Source organism: Artibeus jamaicensis, unplaced genomic scaffold (assembly GCF_021234435.1).
Source record: "Artibeus jamaicensis isolate MK-2021 breed Jamaican fruit bat unplaced genomic scaffold, CSHL_Jam_final scaffold_847, whole genome shotgun sequence".
Lineage (NCBI taxonomy): Eukaryota > Metazoa > Chordata > Mammalia > Chiroptera > Phyllostomidae > Artibeus > Artibeus jamaicensis.
The window spans coordinates 24905577-24928222 of NW_026522057.1; the positions used below are offsets into that span (position 1 = coordinate 24905577).

General features: G+C 53.8%; 1 non-coding gene across 1 annotated transcript; it reads right to left on the bottom strand.

Moving 5' to 3' along the window:
- Positions 1-2517: 2517 nt before the first annotated feature.
- On the bottom strand, positions 2518-2633 carry LOC119064161 (U5 spliceosomal RNA). The gene has a single exon (XR_005085327.2). It is a non-coding gene; the product is annotated as a U5 spliceosomal RNA (small nuclear RNA).
- Between the last annotated feature and the right edge of the window lie 20013 nt (positions 2634-22646).

Below are 22646 nucleotides of genomic sequence, written 5' to 3' on the forward strand. Positions count from 1 at the left end.
CTCTGTTTAACCTGGAACCCACACGTTCTAGGCTCCCAAACATGGAAAAATGAACCCACATACCTGGTTCCCAAAAGATTCCTCCTGTATAACCAAAATTTTAATAAGCTACTATTTGTGGATTATATATAGCTCCCATTTGAGCGCTCACTGTACCAGTATGTGTCAGGTATTTTACATGAACTTGGCATTCTGTGGGGAGGATGTTGCTGAGGGTTAAGATACCAGTTTGAGAGATGAGGAAATGACCTCGGACTGAGTGATTTGCCCAGGACGGCTCAGCCTCTGAGTGCCAGGCTGGCAGGCAGATGGGGCTGGCCGTGGGCCCGGCCTCCCTCTGAGCCCTGACACTCCCTCTTTCTCCCCACCCTGCTCCTGTGCTGGATTCCGAGAGGTGGACTGGGTTAAGGCGTCCTCACCCCCTCCAGCATGGCATCAGCAGCTCGCCGTGAAAGTGACTTGGTTCCTCCATTCAGCCCCCCTTGCAGAGAGCAGATGCTGGCAGGCCTCCATGCGGACCCTGAGTGGGTCCACCTCACACAGTCCACTCATGCACTGAGAGGCGCCGTGTTCTCAGCCTCTTGGGCGGGATGCACAGAGAGTCTTTATCAAGTTGTTTTTTCAGAGGTGGACGCCTGGTATGGAAATTTGGGTTGCATACTACCCAGCTAGGGGACAAGTGCTCCCCTGGGGTCCCTTGGGTGGACGATTCTGAGGCACATTCTATACATGGCTCCTGGCAGGATTGGGCCCCTACTGCCCACGCTGGTGAAGAATTTGAGAAGCTACCCTCCTCACCCCATCTTCCTCCCTCCGTGTGACCCTCCCCTGGGTTCCCACTCCTGTCCCTGGGCATTTCTTCTCAAACAAGCAGCAGGCACACAAGCTCCGGTCTCAGACTAAGGCACTGACCACGAAGCCCACCGCTCTCTGGAGGGCTTTTCCAAGAGGCGTGGGATTCTCCTGCAGACATTACTGCAGACTCAATATTTGTGTCCTCTCCACGCCCCACAAATCCATATGCCGAAACCCTAATTCCAATGTGATGGTATTTGGAGGTGGGGCCTTTGGGAGGTGATTAGGTCACGAGTGTGGAGCCCTCGTGTGTAGGATTAGTGGGGACACCAGGAGAAGATAGCAGCCTGCAAACCAGAAAAGGTTCTTCCCAGAACCTGGCTGTGCAGGCACCCTGATCTCAGACCTCCAGCCTCCCAGACTGGAAGGGATCCACAGGTTCACAGGACCTTACCTAGAGAAGAAACCAGAGAGCTTTCTAATCTTGCCGCGGCACTGCCCTATAAATGGAAAGGTTGCAGGTTTGATTCCGGGTCAGAACACATGCCAGGGTGGCCCACCAGGTAGGTCCCCAGTTGGGGGCATGTGAGAGGCAGCTCAAACACATCAGTGATTCTCTCCCTGTCTCTCTGCTCCCTTCCCTTCTCTCTAAGAAAACAAATCTAAATAGTAATAATAATAATAATAAAATTATTATTTTATTATTATTATTATTAAAACCCCCTGTTTAGATAAAAAGCCAGCCCTCAGAGCCCAAAGCACTGGCCACAGGCATTTAATTCCGACTGACCAGAGCTGGTCCGGTGAGGAGCAGCTTGCCTGGGGGAAGGAAAGTATAATTAATACTGTCCCACCATGTGAATAGTGTCTGGGACCGGAAGAGCAGGCTGGCCTGTGGGTAACTGCCTGACAACAGCTGGCCATAGGGAGGCGCATGGGAGGCTGAGAAATGAAGCCCCAGGAAGGAACCTCCGGACAGATCCCCTCCCTCCCTTTTATACTGGCGCAGATACTGCTAATTTTCTTTCTCAGTATTCTCATACCGGCAGAAAGCCTCATGGCTGTCTAGAAGGAAGACTACACTTCCCAGACTGCCTTGCAGCTAGGCGTGCTCAGGAAACAGTTCTGGCCAATACGATTAGTTAAAAATTTCACTTCCCTGTTGAAGTTCTTCAACACTATTATAATCATCATCATCATATGCCTTTCTCATTCCTAATTTTAACAAATGAGCTAGTTCTAAGGCTAGATTACCTCATCAAAAAGGTAAAAAAGACCTAATAATACTTACTAAAGTATTACAAAAAATTTTCAAATTTTAAGCTTATTTAAAATAAACAGTTAAAACTTACTATAAATGCAACACTTAACACAAAGGTATTGAAACTTGCCTCCTATTTACCTCCTTGAGGAATGTTTTAAGAGTCACTTCCAAACAAAAACTTATTTAGGCATGCGCAAAAGCCAGGCCAAGTGGGTGTTACATACCCAACAAATGCCTAAGCTACGACCCACTCAAGACTTTGGAGTAGGTTTGGTGGGAAAAAGAAGTAAGGAAGTACTTGTTCAACTTCTTATTCTCTACTGCTACCATAACTCACATTAAAGACTGTCACTTAAGGTGCAAAGAACATGAGTAACAGTATGCCAAAGCACTCAAAACCTCTCCACATTTAACCATCACTCAGATAAACTTAGTCTGTCTTTTAAACTCAAACTATTAGCCTTGTAAACACAAGGCCTCAAAAAATTAGGTAAAAACTCAGAATTGTTCCTCTCCACGGAAATCTTTAGTAAAAGGCGAAAGATTTATGCGATCTGAAGAGAAACCAGAGTATACCACAGCAACCTGGCCCACATTGCTCGGGTAACTGTTACCCCTAACTCTATAATGGTGATTAATTACCTGAAAGAACTAGTCACGTCTTCCTCTTCCCCAGACAATTCTGTGAGAGAATTCTCATTTTGGGAGGAAACACAGTTCAAAGAAAAAAGGATAATCTAGTCATTTTTTAGGACAGAAATTGTTTTATGTGCAGTGCATTCTGGGTATGCAAATGAATCTTCACCACCAAGCCCCGGTTTCCAGAAATACCTTAAATAGATCGTTTGTTTCGATGCTGGGACTGAGACTACCACCAGGGGGCAGAGTGGAAGACAGATTTAAGGAATAGGAGTATAAACCTGAGCTTTGTCCAACCACAAAGAACCTGACTCTTTAACGCTGGCACTGCAAGTAAATTTCTTTTGGACTTAAAGCAATGAAATAAATGAAATTATAAAATAAAATAAAACTTGAACATAATTACCCTCAGAGACTATCACTAACATTTCATCCTCGAGGAGCGCTCTGTGTGATGGGGGTGCCAAGTGTGTGTGGTCAGCACTGATCACAGAATGTTTGCCAACATCTGGGCAGAGCGTTAAAGAATCCACAGCAGATTCTTTATGAATCTGGCCGGGTGGCCAGGGCACTCCGGCAGGGGCACCAAGCTAAGAGCTTGGATTTCCCCAGCAGGAAATGGGGAAGCGTGGAAGAGTTTTAAAAGACAGTAGCATAATCAGATCAGCGTTTTTAAGACAGTGGGCTCAACATGGGTGGTCGCTGGACCCACTGATCAGTATCATCTGGGTACTCGGCCTAGACATGCAGTTCCTGTGTCCCACCCACTCTAGACCTACTGAATCTGAAACTGGGAGTGGGGTCCAGATGCTGGGTTTTAACAAGTCCTTCAGGGGATTGCCTCACAGGCCAGCTGGAGAACCACCGTTGGACAACCATTCCGGCTACTGCGGCAACTGTAGGAAACAGGAAGGTGTGGAGAGGCGATTTAGGAGGCCAAGCATTATATGGAGAGACATACGTGGTGGCCTGGATGGTGGGGCAAGGCCTGGGAAAGAGTGGGAAGTGAGAAGAGAAAACGGCCAGGTAGAGCCTTAGAGGATGGTGGCATAAAGGGGGGTGGGCTGGGTGTCGCGGGGAGAGCCCGCGAAGGACATTTGCAAGATGCCAGGGAGGCAGGAGACCAACCAGGAGTGTGGGCTGCACAGCAGTCAAGGGTGGAAGAAAGCAGTCAGTTGTGTTAAATGTCCATGAGAGGTCAAGTAAGAGGGAGATTGCAAAGGCCATGGGATGTCACAGCACAAAAGCCGGTGACCCTGGCCAGAGGTGTTCGGGGAGTGGGGGTGTTTGAAGCCCAACTTCCAGGATTTGAGGAGGGAGGGAGTGTGGGGGGGGGGGGAGAGGGTGGCTCAAGGGGTGTGAGGTTAAAGGAAGCCTTTTCTTTCTTTGATATCAGGACAGTGACTCTGATGGGAGAGGGTGAAGATCCAGGAGGGAGGAAATAAGCAGTAGTGGGGGGCGGGATGGGAAGGGAGCTGTAGCTGACTTCCGCCTCGAGAGAGGGCCCCAACTCCATGGTAGAGTGAGGAATGGAGGGAACCGTGTATACAATATTGCTAATGCATTTAACGCCACTGAGTTATATACTTAAAAATGGTTAAAATGTCAAGTTTTATGTCGTACACCTTTTACTGCAATAAAAAACCCGAGCTTTACTGTAACCACAAGAGAACAGTGAAGCTGTTCATTGTAAACAATCATTTCCCACTGAGCTTCACCTTGAGAAAGAAGCTTGATCACTTTCACTGTTGGCTCATTGACATCAAGTGGTACCATGTTAAATTAATTTTCGCACTAGACATTTTCTAAATGACCTAAGAAATTAAACGATGGCTCACAAATCTTGAGACGAATTTGCACGTCACAATCTTCAATATGCGTGTTAAGTCGGTAAAACAACCCTATAGTAAAACAGGGTTCTCATTTTTCTTTTTCCCTCCACTTCCTCACTTCTCTCATTCATTACTGCTAAAAAATTTCATCACAAAGTATTTCTAACTCCGCAGAAAAGCATAACAAACAAATAAATGTACATCCAGCATTTAAGGGATGTCAACGTTTCTCCAAATGTTCCTTAGGTCTGGCTTTGACATCAAAAGCAAAACCAACATAAACAGAAGACAGGTGGGGCTCCAGCAAACTGAAACGCTTCTGCACAGAAAGAAAACCATCGGCAAAATATAAAGGCAACCTATGGAGTGGGAGGATATGTCTGTGAAGCATATATCTGATAAGGAGTTAATATCCAAAATATATTAAAACCTCACACAACTCAATATCAAAAAAACAAACATTCCTATTAAAAAAAAAATGGACAGAGAACCTGAATAGACACTTTTCCAAAGAAGATATACAAATGTTCACCGGGTACATGAAAGGGCGGTTGACATCACAAACCATCCGGGAAGTGGAAATCAAAATGATGAGGAGGTACCACCTTACATCCATTCTGTCCATCCATCCATCCATCCATCCATCCATCCATCCATCCATCCATCCATCCATCCCTGTGAGGTCAGGCTCCTTTGAACCGTCCAGCTGCCACTTTCTAAGGTTCCAGCAGGAGAAATACCCTCACCTGTTTACAAGCTCAAGTACAGGAGCTCATCTTCTGAGAGGCAGCCTGGCCCCTCTCCCTGGTCTTTGTCACAACTCACCCTAGTCTCCCCAGGGGGGCCAGGGACCACAGAGATGCAGGGTTCACGGGAGATGCTGTTTACCGTATCCCCAGCAGGTGGCGACAAAGGCTCTCTTCACCTGAGTGACACTGACTGCCGAGTTTTGAAAAGGAACAGGCCAGGGCCATCAGGCCAGGCAGGGGAACTCCCACAAGAGACCTTGGTCCTTGTGTGAGCATTTCCAGGCTGCGAAGGAGGGCCTGTCCGGCTCTTGTCTGGGATCAGCTGCATAGTGGTCAGAACTAACCTCCCTCTCTTCCCAGAGAGTTATTCCCCAGGCTGGAAAGGGCATAGACCTTGCACTTACTTACACAGGCCTCAGTTCAAATCCCATCTCTGCCTGTGGAAGGCTGTGTGACTGCAGGCAAGTTGCTTCCTGTCTCTGAGCCTCAGTTTACTCACCAGTAAAATGGGGTAATGATGCCGAATGTTCAGGCCGCAACCAGGGTGAAGTGTGTCCTCACGGAAAAGCACCAATCGGAACAACTGCTCTGTGCATGGGGTTGGTTCCTTCCCCACCCGCAGGCCTCATTGGTGGCCCTGTCGGCAGTCTGAGCCCAGTGAGGGGCTGTGTTTCTTTCTCCCTGAGCAAGGCCGGAATTGAGCTCCTGGTAAGACAGAACTGAAGGTGGGGTGAGCAGGGTCCCCGCTAACAGCCACACTAGAATCTGCCCCGCTTTGGGGGCACTTGGGCACATCGCCCCAATTTTCTAATACCCACTGCTTCTTTCACAGCAGGGCTGGAGGGAAAACTCTACTTTATTTTTTAAAAGTGATTGCTTTTCTAGAAAAAGCCGGTCCAAGCAAACGTCCTCATGCTTATATGGGACTTTGGAACATAAAAGATCGGCCTGGCTGGGTAGCTCAGTTGGTTAGAGCGTCATCCCAATACGCCAGGGTAGCAGGCGTGATCTCTAGTGAGGACACATACAAGAAGAAAGCAATGAGCCCTGGCTGGTGTGGCTCATTGGACTGAGTGCTGGCCTGTTCATCAAAGGGTTGCCAGTTCGATCCCCAGTCAAGGCATACGCCCAAGCTGCAGGCCAGGACCCCGGTAGGAGGTGCACAAGAGGCAACCACACATTGATGTTTCCTCTCCCTCTCTTTCTCCCTCCCTTCCCCTCTCTCTAAAAATAAATAAATAAAATCTTTTTTAAAAAAGAATAAAACAATGAATCCATAGCTGGGTAGAACAACAAAGCAACATTTCTATCTCCCTTCCTCTCTTTAAAATTAAATATATATATTCATACATAAATAATCAAGGCTTTTAAAAAGAAGCAAAACTTAATCCTGGGGGGAGGGTTTTAATTTAGCGCCCATGGAAAAGCCAGGTCTGACTCCAGTGGCAAGCTCGGGGGTGCTCGGGGCGTGTGTTTCTGAGCAGGGGCCATGGAATGTCAGGGGCTGGTTGGAGCCTCCAGTGGGAAGAGAGAGGGAGCGACAGGACCCCAGACAGGGACCACGCCCAGGAAGCAGCAGGTAAGTGGGGGAAGGGGTGGGCAGCAGAGCCAGGAACCCAGAGTCGGGGAAGCTGCCGGACAGGTGTTTCCAAAGTGTGTTTGCATCCTGGGTGATCAGAGGCTGAGCCTCCCATTTCGGTGCATTGGGCTGGGGCAGGGAAGGACCGTCTTGGTCCCAAGGGCTTCTCTTGGGTCTCCTTTAGGGCACTGTAGTGCTGGCTGGTCTCAAAGGCAGGGTCCACAGCAAACCAGTTTGCTTCGGCCCTATGGGATGGAGGAGCCCAGTGGGGGGCACCTGGGTGGCCCTTCCCACATGGGACACCTCAGAACTCAGGTCTGCAGGACCTCAAGAGGCCAAACAGGGTGGGAGGACCCTTGTCCTCGGAGGGTGAGGAGCCACAGCAGGTGAGACACAGGAAGGCATGGATGGGGAGGTAGCCTCGGAGCTCCTGGGACTGACCTGGAATCTGCCCGTCACCCACACCTGCCCATCACCTGACCCTCCTTCTCCTTTTCTGCACTCTACCCAAGCAGACCCTGGGGAAGGTGGGGCTGTCCTTGGAGCTGCAAAATCTTGGTGTCACATGCCCCGTCGGCACCTCAGCAACCTTATCTTCTCCTTCAGCTTTTCTCAGGTGCTGAGAGCAGAGACCTGGGTGCTCAGGGGCAGCTCCTGGTCAAAGGTGCACAGTGCCCTCCCCGATGCAGGCCGCCACATCCCCCCCGCCCCCCCCCGGCCTCACAGCCTTGACACAGCCGAGGGGAAAGAACACCCCTCTTTGGAATCCAGGAGAACCGAGTTTAAATCCAAGCCCTACCACTGCTGCGTGACACTGCAAGGCACTTCACTGCTGGGCCTCAGTTTTCTTAATCTGTCAGATGGGCACAGCAGGCCTGCCCCATCTGCTCACAGGGTTGGGGTGCCAGTTACGGGAGACAATGTGCTTTGTAAATAAGAAAAGCATACATACGCTCACCGCGAACGCTGCCTCCCAGGCCCTCTCCAGAGCTGGATACCACCCGCAGACACGTGTTGCTAGAAACTCTAGCAGCCAAAAAAATTTTTTTTTCATTTTTGGCCAAGATTTAAACATTGGATTTTTACAGAAAATTTTGAATTTACTCCTGCATCTGACAACACTGGTACATCCCCCCAAACAGCAGTCAGGTCCCCATAGCCCTCTGCATGCCCAGGGATGTCCCCAACACTTAGGTCAAAGGTCAGGTGCTATTTGTCACATGGCTTACTTCCCTCCGTACACTAGCCATCAGGCCGCTCTAGGATCTGAGTTTGTAACCCATGCGTTACATGCATTGGAAGTACAGTATTGTCACTGTCCCTCTGGTCATCTCAAGGCTCGGGGCCCCTTCTGGGGGAGTGACAGCCCTCCCTCCTTCCTGCTGCTCCCTTCTGCCCTGTGTGTGCCCCCACCCGCCCCCGGCAGCAAGCACTGGCTCTGGAGGTGGGGTCCTTTAAGAAAGCTGCTGGCCCCGCCCCTGCAGGAGAGAGGCCCTCCGTCCACTCCGACCACTATTGCACTTCCCTGTCCTGACAGACAAGGGCTGCTTGGGCGAAGCCCCGAGGCTGGAGACACGTGGGGGTCCTGACTCAGAGGGTCGCCCTGCTGCACAGCGCCATCTCTGTCCTCCCCCCACCCCGCTCAGTCTCTGACGAGTCTGGTTGAATGATCAGACTCCCAGGTTTCAGGGCAGGAGACCCCCAGGAGCCCGGCCTCAGACAAGGCCCCTGAGGGGAGCACGCGCCCCCCACGGCGCCTCCAGAGAGCCCTTGGGTGTGGGGTCTGGGCTCTGACTGAAGCAGAAGGGGGCCAGGAAAGCCCACGCTGGCTTTTCTCCTTTGTGATGTGTCCCCTCCCCAGCAGGACAGGGGGTCCTCATGGGCAGTGTCCCCAGGGAGCCTGCTAAGTCCTGATTCCTGGACATCAACCCCTCAGCCTGCTGGTGGCCCCTTTAGAAAGCTTGCAGGCTGCTGAGTACCTGGGCCTGCGAGGGGAGGGGCTGCTGGCAGGGCCATTCCCGGCCCCGATGCAGGCACCTGGCTTTTCCCAGGACACCTTCCTCATCTAGGTGTGAACCCACGCCTGGCTCTCTCAGCTCGGGCGGCTGCAGCCTCCCTCCAAAAATGCCACCTGGATCTTAGAACTTTGGGGCTGGCGTCTCCATCCCCCACTACTGTGCTGCGTGACTGCAGGTTAGCAGGCCGGTCCGTCTGGCCTGCTCACTTCCGAAGCCTAGAACAATCTGGGGAGAGGACTTTGGGGGAGGGGCTGGGACAAAGGTCGTGGAGAGAGGGCTGTTGTGAGGATAGAAGTGTGATGATAGAGGCTGGGGGCCAGGGGTCCTGAGTTCAAATCCCAGTTTCACCCCTTGGCGGCCTCACCGCCTTGGGGACAATAACAGAGGGTCGAATGGAAGCAAACCCAAGAAGCAACTGGCAATGCAGTGAGTGCTCAGAAAAGGCTGAGCAACTGTTCTTACTGACACAGAAATGGTGCAGACCCTGCAAAATGGAGAACAGAGGCCTCCTGGTACAGGTGGAGACAGGGTTTCCAGGAGGGTGGGGACCTGAGTGCGTGCCACCCCTGAGCAAGGCAGGCTGACAGGGAGGAGGCAGGGGTAAGATCCGGCTGGTGTTGCTGCTGTGGGACCCCCGGCAGGGTGGGCGCTGCGAGCTGCCCCCTCCCGAGGCGAGTCTGCTCATGCGGAACATGCAGCAGGGACACGGGTCCTGCCACCCAAACCCATACAAGGCCTCGGGCCTGTGCTCACAGCTCAGACCACGGGACGTGGGGGCTTCACCTTCTCCAAGGAGGCGCAGGGACGAGAGGGCAAACAGGGAGCTATTTCGAGAAGGTGTCGAGGGCCGGGGCACTAAAATTAGACCCTTGGTTCCTAAAAAGACATTGGCGCCAACCAAGGCCCTGGAGAGGGGCTCTTCAGCGTGGAATGCAACCCCAGGAAGGGCTCCCGCGGGCCTGGGCAATGAGGTCAGCCTGCAGGTCCAATGGGACTGCCCGCTGGCCAGTGGTCACGGTCACGTCTCCCCCAGCTGCCCGCCTGCAGAATTTGGAGCTGGTTCCAACCGCTTCCCGTCTGCGCCAAGTGCGCAGGGAAGGTGAGCGGCCACAGCCGCCCATTCTTGGCGCTGCCTGACTCCCCGTCTGCTGCGTTTTTCCTTTTTTGACCGTCTCTTTGCCTCTGCGCTTGCTGCTGCAATCTGGGGGTGCGCATGTGTATTGGGGGGTGGCTCCCGAGCAGCAGCCACCTTGAAGCCTGGAGCTCCTGTCGTGAGGCCAGGTGTCTCGGCCCAGCCGGGCCGAGGCCTCCCTGACCCGGCTCTGCAGCCTGGGCCCTGGACACCCTCACAGACCAGAGGGAGAAGCAGGTGGGCTGGGGTCAGCTCTCAGGCAACCTGCTGGGGGTTGGGAAGTACAAGTGGGAGAAAGCCACATGGGAATGATGTGCAGGTCTTCCCCAAAGCTTGGCACACACGGGCCCCTCTGGGCCCCCAGACCATCTTCCTGGGAGCCCTTCAGATGCAAGGACTGAGGGACTCAGAGCCTGTGGGGGCTCAGAGTCTGGCCTGAGGTTCTCCCACCCTGGAGCCTCCTGGAGCCGGCTTGGAAGACATGTGAAACATTCAGAAAAGAGGTGTGCAGATGCTAAACCACATCCACCTTGACTTTCAGTGGATCTCTCGGAAGGGAAAGAGAGAGAGAGAAATGATGCAAGACAAAAACATCAATTGGTTGCCTCCGGTATACACCCTGACCAGGGATTGAACCTACAACCTAGGTATGACCGGGAATCGAACCAGCAAATTTTTGGTGTACAGACGATGCCCCACCGGGCCAGGGCCCCCTTGCCTGGTTTTCAATGCTGCCCATTTCATGCCCAGACCACCCTGGTTTGGACTTTATGTTACACGGGTATGCTATTAAGTCAACATATGTTCATACAGGATCATTTCTAAGACTAGTTAGTAGTTTCAGTGATTTAGTAATTGAATAGCTTAATAATTTAAGTCAAAGAGTGCAGGACACTGGGTGCCTCTTACTACCAGGCAGACGTGTGTCGGGTGTGGGTGCCAGAGGCGCTGTGAGGGCCGACCAGGGCCCGCTGGGAGGAAGGCAGGGCCCCGGGGGTAGGGCTCCCTGGGGGTGCAACCCATTCAAAAGTGAGACTCCCTTCTTATTATTATGAGCATGCGTTACTTTTTTGCAAAAAGCAAAATGAAAGAAAACAAAAGGCCAGTCATCCACCCCCCCCCCCCCAACCGTCGCCTGCACTCCCAGGATTTTTGTGGTATATCTTAGGGCTTCCTCCTTTGTTACTTTTTTGCTACTTATTGCTGGGTCTTGGTGGGAAACCGTGAGAGCTGGCCTTTGTAATTAACAACACAACAAAACAAAATATAACAAAAAATATATTGGTCTTTCCCTCCTTCTGCTAGGACAGGGACACTTTGGGGTCCCCTGTGGCCAACAGAGCGTCAGCTCAGGGCCAGGGTTAGCAGATGTTGGCCAAGGCCCGGGGAGTGGAGAGCAGGCAGGCCAGCCTGCCTCTCCGAAGCAGCAGGCCTGCAGATTCGCTCAGGGGCGCCCGTCCTTGGCAGCCCTCCCATCTTTTCCGGGAATTTTTTTAGGTCTCCTACCAGCAAGCAAACGTGGTGCGTCTTGGAACAGATTCCGGTGAATTGGTAGCAGTCGCCATGGGCGTGGCCAGCGCTGCCTGCGGGGGGCGGGGCACAGGCCGGCCTGCGTGACGGCAGCGCTCAACGCACTGGAACGGCTAGAGCATCCGTGGAATGCGGCTGCTGACAACTCTTCAAGCTCTGAGTGTGACCGCCCTTGTGACTTCCTCAGGGACCCGTGGAGGAGAGTGTGCGAGTGGGCCGCTGCCCCCTGCCCTGCGTCTCCAAGGTCCCCAGGGGGCCAGTCCTGTGAACAGGCCTGGGTGCTGAACAACATCGGACGGAGGGCACCCGGAGATGAAATCTAATGGGAATTGATAAGAGTCCCAGCAACCGTGACAGTCGTCTTAACAGCTGGTTTTTGAGGGTTACCAGGGGCCAGGAAGTGTGCAGAGCAGGTAACAGGCACTGTCTCTCTCAGCCGTCATTGAGAGCCCTGCGGGGTAGACACCGTTGCTGTGCCCACTTTAGAGACCAGGAAACCGGAGGCTGGAGGACCCTGAGTGAGTCTCCCAAGACCTGGCAGCTGGTCCGGGGAGGAGCCAAGGCCTGGTTGGGACTTCCTAACACCTCATCTCCTCCTTCCCACCAACCATGAGGCCCAGACTAATTATTCCTTAAGGAAAAAAAAAAAAAAGCCACCCCACAGGCTGGGGTGGTGTTTGCTGCGGATACTGACCAGATGCAGTGCTGAGCAGCATCATTTCAGGTGTTACGAGCAGCGACCGAACGACGCTTCTGGACGCCGAAGTCCACTTCCAGGGACCTGCTGGGTGCAGGGTGGCTGCCGGAACCCGGTCAGAGGCTGTCCAGAGTCGGACTGGTCCGAGCCTCGCTCAGAGCCCACCCCTAGCGGCTGTGGGACTGGGTGGGTCTGCTGGGGCTATGGGACAAAGGACCCCCGCCAGGCAGCTTCAAAAGCAGACACTTCTTGCCTCACAGTCCTGGGGGCTAGACTTCCAAGATCACGGTGTCAGCCGGGTTGGTTCCTTCTGGACCAAGAGGGGGAACCCGGTGTGTCTCTCCCAGCTTCTGGCGGTTTCCTGGCCACCTCTGGAGTCCTCAGCTCGTAGAAGCGTTACCCTGACCTGCCTTCCTGTTCGAATCTGCACATGTCTCTCTGTCCAAATTCCATTTTTATGAGGTCGCCAGTCCTATTGGATTAGGACTCACCCTAATGACCTCACTTAAATTCGGTGACCTCTGTCAGGGCCCTGTCTCCCAATAAGCAAATTCTGAGGTTCTGGGGTTTGGGGCGGCTTCCACATGACCACAACAGTGCCCTTGGGTAAGTCAGTTCGCAGCTCTGGGCCTCGGCTTTCTTGTCTGTAAAATGGGGTTGGGATTAATCCCTCCCGTCCCGAGCTGCTGTGCAGAGACACAGGGAGAAAAGCACTTGGCACCGCGCCCAGCTCGTATATGTGGTCAGCATTCAGGAACACAGCTGCCATTTCCTGTGACTCTCCCAGGACGAGAGGCTGGGGGTCAGGAGGCACTTGTATTTGGGATCTGTGGGCAGGGCAGGGCCTAGCTGGGCTGCTGGGACCCAGCCTGGGGAGAAGTTGGGGAGTCTGGCCTTTCCCAGTTGGTGGCCCTGGAGGGTGGCTCTGGTCTAGGGCCCAGGCTCCATGCTGGTACTTAGCCTTGACTTCCACACTCCTGGGTGAGGCATTCAAGGCCCTGTTTCCGGGCTTGCTGCTGTGCCCTCTAGCTCCGAGTCCCTCACTCTGGGCAACGCTGACATACCGGGCCAGGTAATTCAGTGTCGTGGGGTGTCCTGGGCACTGCAGGATGTTTAACAATATCCACGCTCACCATCCCTGACCCCTACCCACCAGCAGCAGGTAGTGCCCCCTCCCTAATCATGACAACCAGTGATGCCTTGGACATTGCCAAGTATCTTCCAGGGGTCAAGATCACCCCTTTGGCCCAGCTGGCTGCCTCAGGCAGGGTCAGGATGCTATGAGCCTCATGCTGGAGCAGAAACCCACCTGGACACATCTGGAAACAGGAGCCTGAACAGCATGTGGACAGAAAATCTCCACCCCAGGGGGCAGCTCCCTCCACATCCTGAATGAACTGTCCTCAATCCTGCTGCTTCAAGCCTGGCTCCCCGGGGTCACCTCAAGGTGACGGTGGCCAGGCCATGACATGGCGGCCAGGGCGTGGCTGTAAACAGTCGGCAGGAAGCGCAGACCAGGGGCGGGCTCCGGGTGGCCTGGCCGGGAGCAGGTGTGGACACGGCGCTGACAGGCCCCAGTTATCAGGACCAGAGGCCCAGGCTCCAGACCAGCAGGTCTCGGGGCTTTATCAGCGGACGGTCCTGCTGGCCGAGGGCGCTGACAGCCAGGAGCTGCGCGGGGCGCAGCTTCTGTTCAGGGCCTCCGGTTCCCACCGAAGGGCGGGAGGGGCACCTCGTGGGACCGATGGGGAGAGGAGGGAATGGCGGGAATGGCGGGGAGAAGGAGACAGAGGAAGACTCGCTGAGAGGCTTGCTTTCTTTCTGCTTCTCTTTCCTTCACAGATTAAAAAATGTGTTTACAGTTTCCAAGCTGCCGCCTGCTTCCTGCAACAAGTCAGGTGATTTGAAAAGGGAGTGGGGAGTGTTGAGATGCATCCGAGGGAGAAAGGCGGGGGTGAGCGAGAGGGGGGCTTGGCGGGGACTCTTGAGGAACAAGATCCGAACTCCTTCCCGTCCACTGCTGCCCTGGCCTGGCTGGCAGCTCCCTGCAGAACAAATTACCCAAAACTTGCTGCCTTAAGACAACGGAGCTATCCCTGTTCTGGAGGCTGGAAGCCCAAACTCACTATCGCTGGGCTAAAGCCAAGGCGGGTGTGTCTGTGTCTGGGTGGGGTGTGGAGGGGGTGGAGGGGGCGCGCTCCCTGGGGAGAATCCTGTGTCTCCCAGTGCCCCGTGGCTGCCCCACTCCAATCTCTGTCTGAGTTGGGCAAGGCGGCTTCTCAGGTGTGCGTGTGTCAGCTTGACCTCTGGCCCCCCCCTTATGAGGACACCTGTGATGCCCTCGAGGATCCGCCTGGATCTCTCATCTCTGGATCCTTCACTTGGTCACATCTGCAAAGTCCGTTTGTGCCTAAGAGGCAGGTGTTGTTAACACAGACGAGGCAAGGACGGCGCCAGTAGCTTCCCAGAGGTCCACAGCGAGCACCAAGTGACCAATGGCTGCACACGTCACCTGCAGGGAACCCAAATTCTGCCACCCTGTAGCTGCCCTTTAGGGCTACTGGCTGGCAGCTGTTGAAGAAATAAAAGCTTCGGAAAGAAACTTTGACCCTCGCCTCTCTCCTGCCCAAGAGATTCGGACAGAGATACCTGCTTCAGAAAGATCCTAGCAGGCTGCCTTCGGCTAATTGGAATTCAGAGGGTGATACCAGGGCTTCAGGCCGGGGCCTGCTGGGGAGATCCTCCCGTGTCCCGCTGTTTCCGAGTCACTTAGCAAGCGTTTCTGCTGGACATGTTCCACTCTTCCTGAACCACCTGCCAGTCATGCATTCTCAGGTCTGAAATCTAAGATCCCTTTCCTCCTGTGTCCAAAAATGGCTTATCCACCCAGTGTCACACTCACTGTCTCCGACATTGTCATGCCGGTGTGAATTCCCCATGTGTGGGTATTAAAACTTTGATTTTTTTTGTCCTGTTAATCTGTCTCGGTTAATCTATTAGCTCAGTTTAGAAGAATTTAGAAAGTGGGAGGAAAAGTATTACTATGTTTTTTTAGCCTCTATGTATTCCCACACTTACTGGCTTAAAACATTTCACTCTCCCTGGTGGTTTCCAGGGGTCAGGAGTTTGGGAAGGATCTGAGGGTGCTGGCTGGGGTCTCTCATGCCACTGTGGTCAGACAGTGCCTGGAGCTGGAATGGGGGGTGAGGGGCTGGGGGGCTGGCCAGGCAGTTGGCTCTGCATAGGTCCTCAGGGCATGTCTGTTTCGGTGAGTTGGGCTTCCTCACGGCATGGCTGGCGGCCACAGGGCCGTGGGACCGCGCACCTGGCAGCTCAGGGCTCTCATGCACATGGTCTGGTGAGCAAGGCAGAAGCTACTTCACCTTCTGACCCAGCCTGGGAGCTAACGAAGCATTACCACAGTCTTTGAGTCTGGAGCCTGGACCCACTCTTGGATGGGAAGAGAGCCAAGCACCCATTCGGGGAAGAACATGTTGAGTGGGAGATTTGATCTGCCACAGCTGGGGAGGGGCGGGACTGGAATCAGAACACGGGAGGGCTGAAGCCGGGACCCCGGGCTCTGCCTCACTGTGGAGTGTTGCCCCACTGAGGACACCGGAGCCCAGACCACTGACCCTTTGCAAATACAAGATGGCTGTGTTCTCTGCTGTGGCAGAAGCACCACAAGCCAGGGGCAGGGAGGCCGAAACAATAGAAGTGTGTTCACTCCTAGTTCCGGAAGCTGGAAGGCTGAGGTCAAGGTGTCGGCAGCACGGTGCTCTCTCCGAAGGCTCTCAGGGAGGACCCTTCCTTGCCTCTTCCAGCTTCTGGGGGTGGCCTGATGTCTGTGGTGTCCCCTGGCTTAGGGACGCACCACTCCAGCCTCTGCCTCTGTTTGTGCGTGGCTTTCTCCCTGAGTGTCTGTCTGTCTCTCACCTTTTCTTATGAGACACCAATCATATTGGATTTAGGGCCCACCCTACTCCAGTATGACCTCTTCCTAACTAAGCACATCTGTAAAGACCCTGTTTCCAAATAAGGTCCCATTCGGAGGCTCCGGGCCATGAACTTGGGTAACATCGTTCAGCCCAGGATAATGTTCGTTCCTTCCTTCCTTCCTTCCTTCCTTCCTTCCTTCCTTCCTTCCTTCCTTCCTTCCTTCCTTCCTTTCTTTCAAAAGATTTTATTTATGTATCTTTAGAGGGGAAGGGAAGGAGAGAGGGAGAGAAACATCACTGTAGGGTTGCCTCTCATATGTCCCCTGCTGGGAACCGGCATGCAACCAGGCATTTTACCCTGACTGGGAATTGAACCGGCGATGCTTTGGTTGGCAGGCTGGCACACAAGCCACGGAGCCCCACCAGCCAGGGCTACAGGGCTCCTTTCTGGTTTTCCTGTCACACCTGGCCACTCTCTCAGCCCCTCACATGGCTCCACACAGCTTTTTAAATGGGGGATCACAGCTCCGGGTCCCCAACCAGGCCCTTGCCGCTAGCCTTGGAGGGCCCGGGACTCTGAGCCTGCCTAGGGATGGCTGGCTTCACCAGGGAGTCACGTCAGGGGACAAGAGCCAGCCACAGGGCCCCCGGTACCTTGCCACCACCTCCCCCCTTTCTGACGGCGAGGCAGTCACAGGACCTGCTTCCTGCACACCTGGCCCCACGCCCGTCTGACCCTCCCCAAGCACAGAGTGTCCTCTCCCGGAGCAGCTCTATTAATATCCCTCATGTGGACGCTCTGGGACGGCCATTCATGATCTCATCCTCATTGTTTCCCCCTACTCCAAGCCATTCATGATTGTGACCCCCCAGGCTTGGCTGGCCGTCCTGCGCACTGGCTCTGCTCTCTGCTCCCTCCCACCCTCCCACCCCCTCTCCATTCCCCGTGTGTCTGCAGGATCCCAGCCAGTACCTGCTTGCTCTCCACAATGAACCCCACACGCGAGAGGCTGCCACATGTGTGCAGAGCCCTAGACAAGCCATGTCTGCATGGAGGTACACACTACCGGGGACTGCCACAGGAAAGATAGATAGCGCTACATATTAATAGATTTTCATAGCAGCATAATTTAAATTAACAAAACATCTAGGCGCTATCTATCAGGTGTGCACCCCTCAGGTGTGCGAGCAGCGGCGGGAAGCCGTTCTTCGCCCCGCAGGTAAGGAGTGTTGCTTCCTCACGGACAGCTGGCTCCAGCCTCCCGCCCCCCGTGACGAAGACCATGGAGAGTCTCCCGGTCACAGAGGCCTGTGAGCATGCTCATAGCCTGTAATTCAGTGCATTGCGCTCTCGGGCCTGTGTCTTGAGCAAACTTTCTAAAACAGAGGTTCTCCACCGAGGGCACTTTTATCCCTGCCAGAGCTCACTGGGCGCTGCCTGGGGTCCTTTCCGATCATCACAGTCTGGGTGAGGGGTCGACCAGGAATGCTGCCAGGTAGATGGGACAGCCCCGCCTCCCGCCCCCGGCAAAGATTTCTATGGTTTCTGATCTGAAAGGACAAACAGTCCTGGCTGGTGGAGCTCAGTGGACTGAGCACGGGCCCATGAACCAAAGGGCTGCTGGTTTGATGCCCAGTCAGGGCACATGCCTGGGTTGCAGGCCAGGTCCCCAGTAGGGGGCGTGTGAGAGGCAACTACACATTGATGTTTCTCTCCCTCTCTTTCTCCCTCCCTTCCCTTCTCTCTAAAAAGAAACAAAATAAAATGTTAAAAAAAAAAGAAAGGACAAAAACGCTACACATTAATAGATTTTCATAGCAGCATAATTTAAATTAACAAAACATGTAGGCGCTATCTATCAAATTCAAGGTAATTGTATTAGGAATATTGAATTCAGTATAAAAAGGCCATTTTGGGAGGAACATATGACAGCTTGTTAGCAATACGGAGAAGCATATTAAAGTGATACATAGGATTAACACACACACGTATATGAATTCCTCAAATGATTGAACATAGAGTTGCTATATGACCTACCAGTTCCACTCCCAGGTAAATACCCAGGAGGTGAAAATGTACATTCACACAAAACTTGTACGTAAGTGTTCATGGCGGCATTGCTCATCATCACCTGAAGGCAGAAACAACTCCAGTGCCCATCAATGGATGAACGGATAAACAAAATGCGGTTTGCCCACAGGATGGAATATTATTCGACGGTAAAAAGCAGCAAAATATTGATACGTAATGTTACAACCTTGACAACAGCATGCTGAGTGAAAGGAGCCAGGACACAAACGGTCACATCACACGTGATCCCGTTTATACGGAATATCTGAAACAGGCACAGTGAGAAACCACTAGGAATCTCGGCCAGGGGAAGGAGCAGCCGCCGTATGACCTTTCCTAAGCTGGGAGCATCCTGGGACGGAGGGGCTGGGGCAGAGACAGGTGCCACCGCCAAGTGACAGGGCAGGGCAGAGCTGGCAGAAAACTACCCAGACCTCCCTCTTTTCTCTTACTCCCCCTGAGCCTTGCCGCTCCCCTACCCCTGGCTGAGTCCCAGGGAAGCTGGAGAACACATTAGTCAGTCCATGTAGGCCATAAAATCAGCCTCTGGGGTCCTGAGCAGGGTGGAGAGGGTGAAGGGTGGACCTGGAGATTTCCAGCACAAAAGGCAACTATTAGGCCCTGGCCAGGTTGCTCAGTTAGATACAACGTCATCCCAGCATGCCAAGGTTGCAGGTTCGATCCCCAGTCAGGGTACATACAGGGTACATTCAACTGGTGAATGCATAAATAAGTGGAAAAATAAATTGATGTTTCTTTCTCTTTCTCTCTCTCTCTAAAATCAATCAAGAAAAAAATACTTCAAAAGGCAACTATCAATTATCAAGGAAATACGTCCATCAGATGGATTCACCGAGTTGATACTTCTAAACACACGAGGTCAACAAAGAATGCAAATGTCAAACCACGCGTGACTCGCACCTTCAACAGCGCTAAGAGCCAGAGCGCACAACAACCAATGCGTTACCCGTGGGCCTCAGACACCAGGTTCTGGCAGAACCACTTTGCCATTGACAGTCTGTGGGTGGGATCCACAGCCGGGGGAGGCTTAAAGGGTTCAGAGAGAAAAAACAAAAAGGAAGGAGGAGGAGGAAGGAGGAGGAAGAGAGGGAAGGCGGAGCAGGAGAAAAGAGAGCCCACCGGTGGGACCAGTCCCAGAAAGGCCAAGTCCCCCTAAGGGTCCAAACACTGAACACGGGTCCGGGACTTGGCAGCTCACAGCACCAGCTGCAGGGAAGGGGCTTCGAAAGGGGGCAGGCAGCCTCGACAAGGCGGTGCTTCTGGGAAGGATCCAGTCAACAGTTGTAATAGCCTATTACCAAGATGGTCGTGGGGGAGGGGGCCCCAGGCTGGCGGCACGTGCTGCCAGGTACAACCCTCTCGGTGGCCGAGGGCCACTCTGCTGCTCCCTGGGCTGCTGCAAGGGGGTCCAACGGGAGCCTCAGTGCCCTTGAAGGTGGGTGGCAGGACCTGTGCTGTATCAGCATCTACCTCATCTGGGGGAGGGGCTGTGACTGCGTCTGTTTTTTTTCTACACTGTGTGCTCCGCAAAGGCGGGATCCGTCTGGCCCAGCCTGGGCTCTCACCTCCAGAAGAAAGCTTCGTTTTCCCTGCAGGGTTCTATTTCTCCCTCACAGCAACCCTGTGAGGTGGGCATGGGGAAACTCGAGCCCTGGCTGGGTGGCTCAGATGGTTGGAGCGTTGTCCCAGTACACCGAAAGGTTGCAGGTTCGGTCCCCAGTCAGGGTGCATACAGGAGTCCGTAAATGGATGTTTCTCTCTGTCTCTCTCCCTTCCTCTCTCTAAAATCAATCAGTAAATATATACTCGGGTGAGGGTTTAAGAAACAAAGAAAGAAATTGGAGGAGAGAAGAAACAACTGCCAGAGCTCATGGCAGTAGTGACATTGGAGCCAGAGTCAGGTCTCCAGACTGTTGGGACCCCACGCCTTCAACTAATGAAGGGTCTTCTCCCTTCCTCTGCAGGCAGCACCCAGGCAGCACCCAGGGTTTGACACTGGCAAGAGCCAACGCTGTCACCACGGCCACCTTTGCTGCGAGCTATTATTCATCCTGCCACATGTATCCCTCATTTGCTCCTTGGGTGGTAACGCTGAGTCATAGATGGTCTGATCAGCTCCGTTTAACGGGTGGAAAGCTCATGGCATAGAGTAGGCACTCAGTAGGCACTTGTGGGGGTAACCTGGCGTGAGAGCTGATTGATGACGTATTGTTATTCCCTAGACAGAAGGCCCTGGAATGCTGCAGATTCAGTCTTTGTCTTCCCTCAAGCCCTCCCTCACACCTGCCCTCCCCCACACCTGCCCTCCCCCAACACCCTGGCAGGTGGTGGCTTTGTCACCGTGTTTAGCCCTTCATGGCTCCCCCCCACCCCTGCCCAGGGTGACTTCGTTTCTCCTTGGATACAAGGACAAACTCTCACATGCTTTCAAATTCTTTGGCTCTTTCCACACTGCCTTGGGCTTCTGCTGACATCCTTTCCTCCCTTGTGGTGCCTGCAAGAAGGGGACATCTGTCCAGTTTACGGAAGAGTGCGGTGTGGCTCAGGTTCAGTGTGGTCGCTCTTGACAGGTGCTGGCTGAAGAACCCCATCTTGCTCTTGACCCTCCGCCTTACGACACCCCACACACGGGACTCCCTGCAGCCTCGGCAGCAGCCCGCAGACTCAGCTCCGCACTTGGCTGGATTTTTTCTCTCTCGCTGCCATTTAACTGTTGCACATTCTTTCTGTGGTGTGTACAGAGCCCACACTGCCCCAGTGCCCAGAATTTCCCCGGGACTGGCCATCCTTGTGTGCCTCTACCCTCTCTCATCTCCGCCTGCAGAATGCAGACCTTTGCCTGAGTTCACAGACTTCCCCCCACACACACAGCCACTGAACCTACCCCGCCCTCGCAGCCCGGCTCCCTGTAACTTCAGAGAGGACGACACGCTCATCTGACTTTATTTTATTTTATTTTTCAGAGTAGAACACCTTTTGATCACCCTGGCAGTGATTAAGAGCTTCAGGTCCGAAGTCAGACTAGCTGGACTGGAATCCAGGCTTTACCGCTTGTCAACGGTGTGACCCAAAGAAAGTAAACCAATTCCTCTGAGCTCAGTCTCCTCATCTGAGAAATGAGGAACAGTAACAGTACTTTTTTGACTCCATAACTGGCAGGTGCTTTTTTTTTTAGGGCAAGATTTGCTTACAAGTCACCGCTTCTGCCCCTCAGCACCCCCTTTTCCATCTCTGTCGTCACCCGTCTCCCTCCCTGGGCAGTGCTGCTCCCTCGTCCTGCTGATGGCTAACACAAGCCGTCTGGACTGGGTGGCGGCACTGGCCACGCACACTGGCAGGGGATTCCGTCTGCTGGGTCTCTTCCCGGGGCCAGTTTCCTTGGAACCTCATTTCTAATCCCAGAGAACAGGTTCAGGTCGTCTGCTAGTGGGAACTAGATCAGAGATGACCAGATGAGGGGGACATTAGGGAGGACACTGCTCATACCTCTGGTATCCCCTCACCCCCCAAGAGATCCCATCTTGCAGTTGTCCCTGCTTTCCCCATAGGTGCTGGTCTGGTGAAGGAGAGGAAGTGTCGGCGCCTGGAGGGTTTGTGGCAGGAGGCATTTCGGGATGACTTCATCTCTAGGCCTCCCTCTCAAAATTCCAGCCAAATCAGCTCTGTCCTTTCGGGGTTGGAAGCAGGGTCCGCATTCCAGAAGTTCCTCGTCATATCCAGACGTTTAATCAGGTGACATTAGACAAGTCGCCTCTGAGGGAAGGGGCTCGTGGGAAGGTCAGGTGGAATCTTGTCTCCCACCCCACAGTGGCCTTTCTGGCTAGACCTGTGTTACTGGAGCAAGACCTCTTGCTTTGAATTTGCTCAGGGCGATCAGGACCACGGACAGCGTTCCAGGCCGAGGGGGGAGTCCCGAAGGCTGGCCAGCGAACTGGCACTGGGAGGGGAGGAGACAGACTGCATGGGTAGGGTGTTGGCTGGGGCTGTTCTCGGAGCCACTGGGTGCACCTTGCAGTTAAGCCATTGTCGCAGGGGCCTCTGGACCCTGGAGTCCCCCTTCCCTGTCCAGGAATGGCCCGGGGAGGGGAGGGGAGGGAAAAGCACATGTTAAGGCCCAGGATTTTTGCAGGAAAGGAGGAAGTGGGAGGCGAGGGACCTGTGGCTGTGACCCATGCGCACCCAGCCAAGCACCCTCCTATGCGAGGCCTGCTCTCCACAGCCCCCGCCTCCTGGCAAGTACTGGTGGCAGGCACTGAGGGCGGAAATGCAGACGATCGCTCAGAGATAACCCTGGAGAGCAGGCCAGGGCCAGGGATAAAAGGCCGTGGATGCCTCAGGACCCAGAGGAGCCCCTGTGGACCTGGAGGAGGTGAGAGCAGAA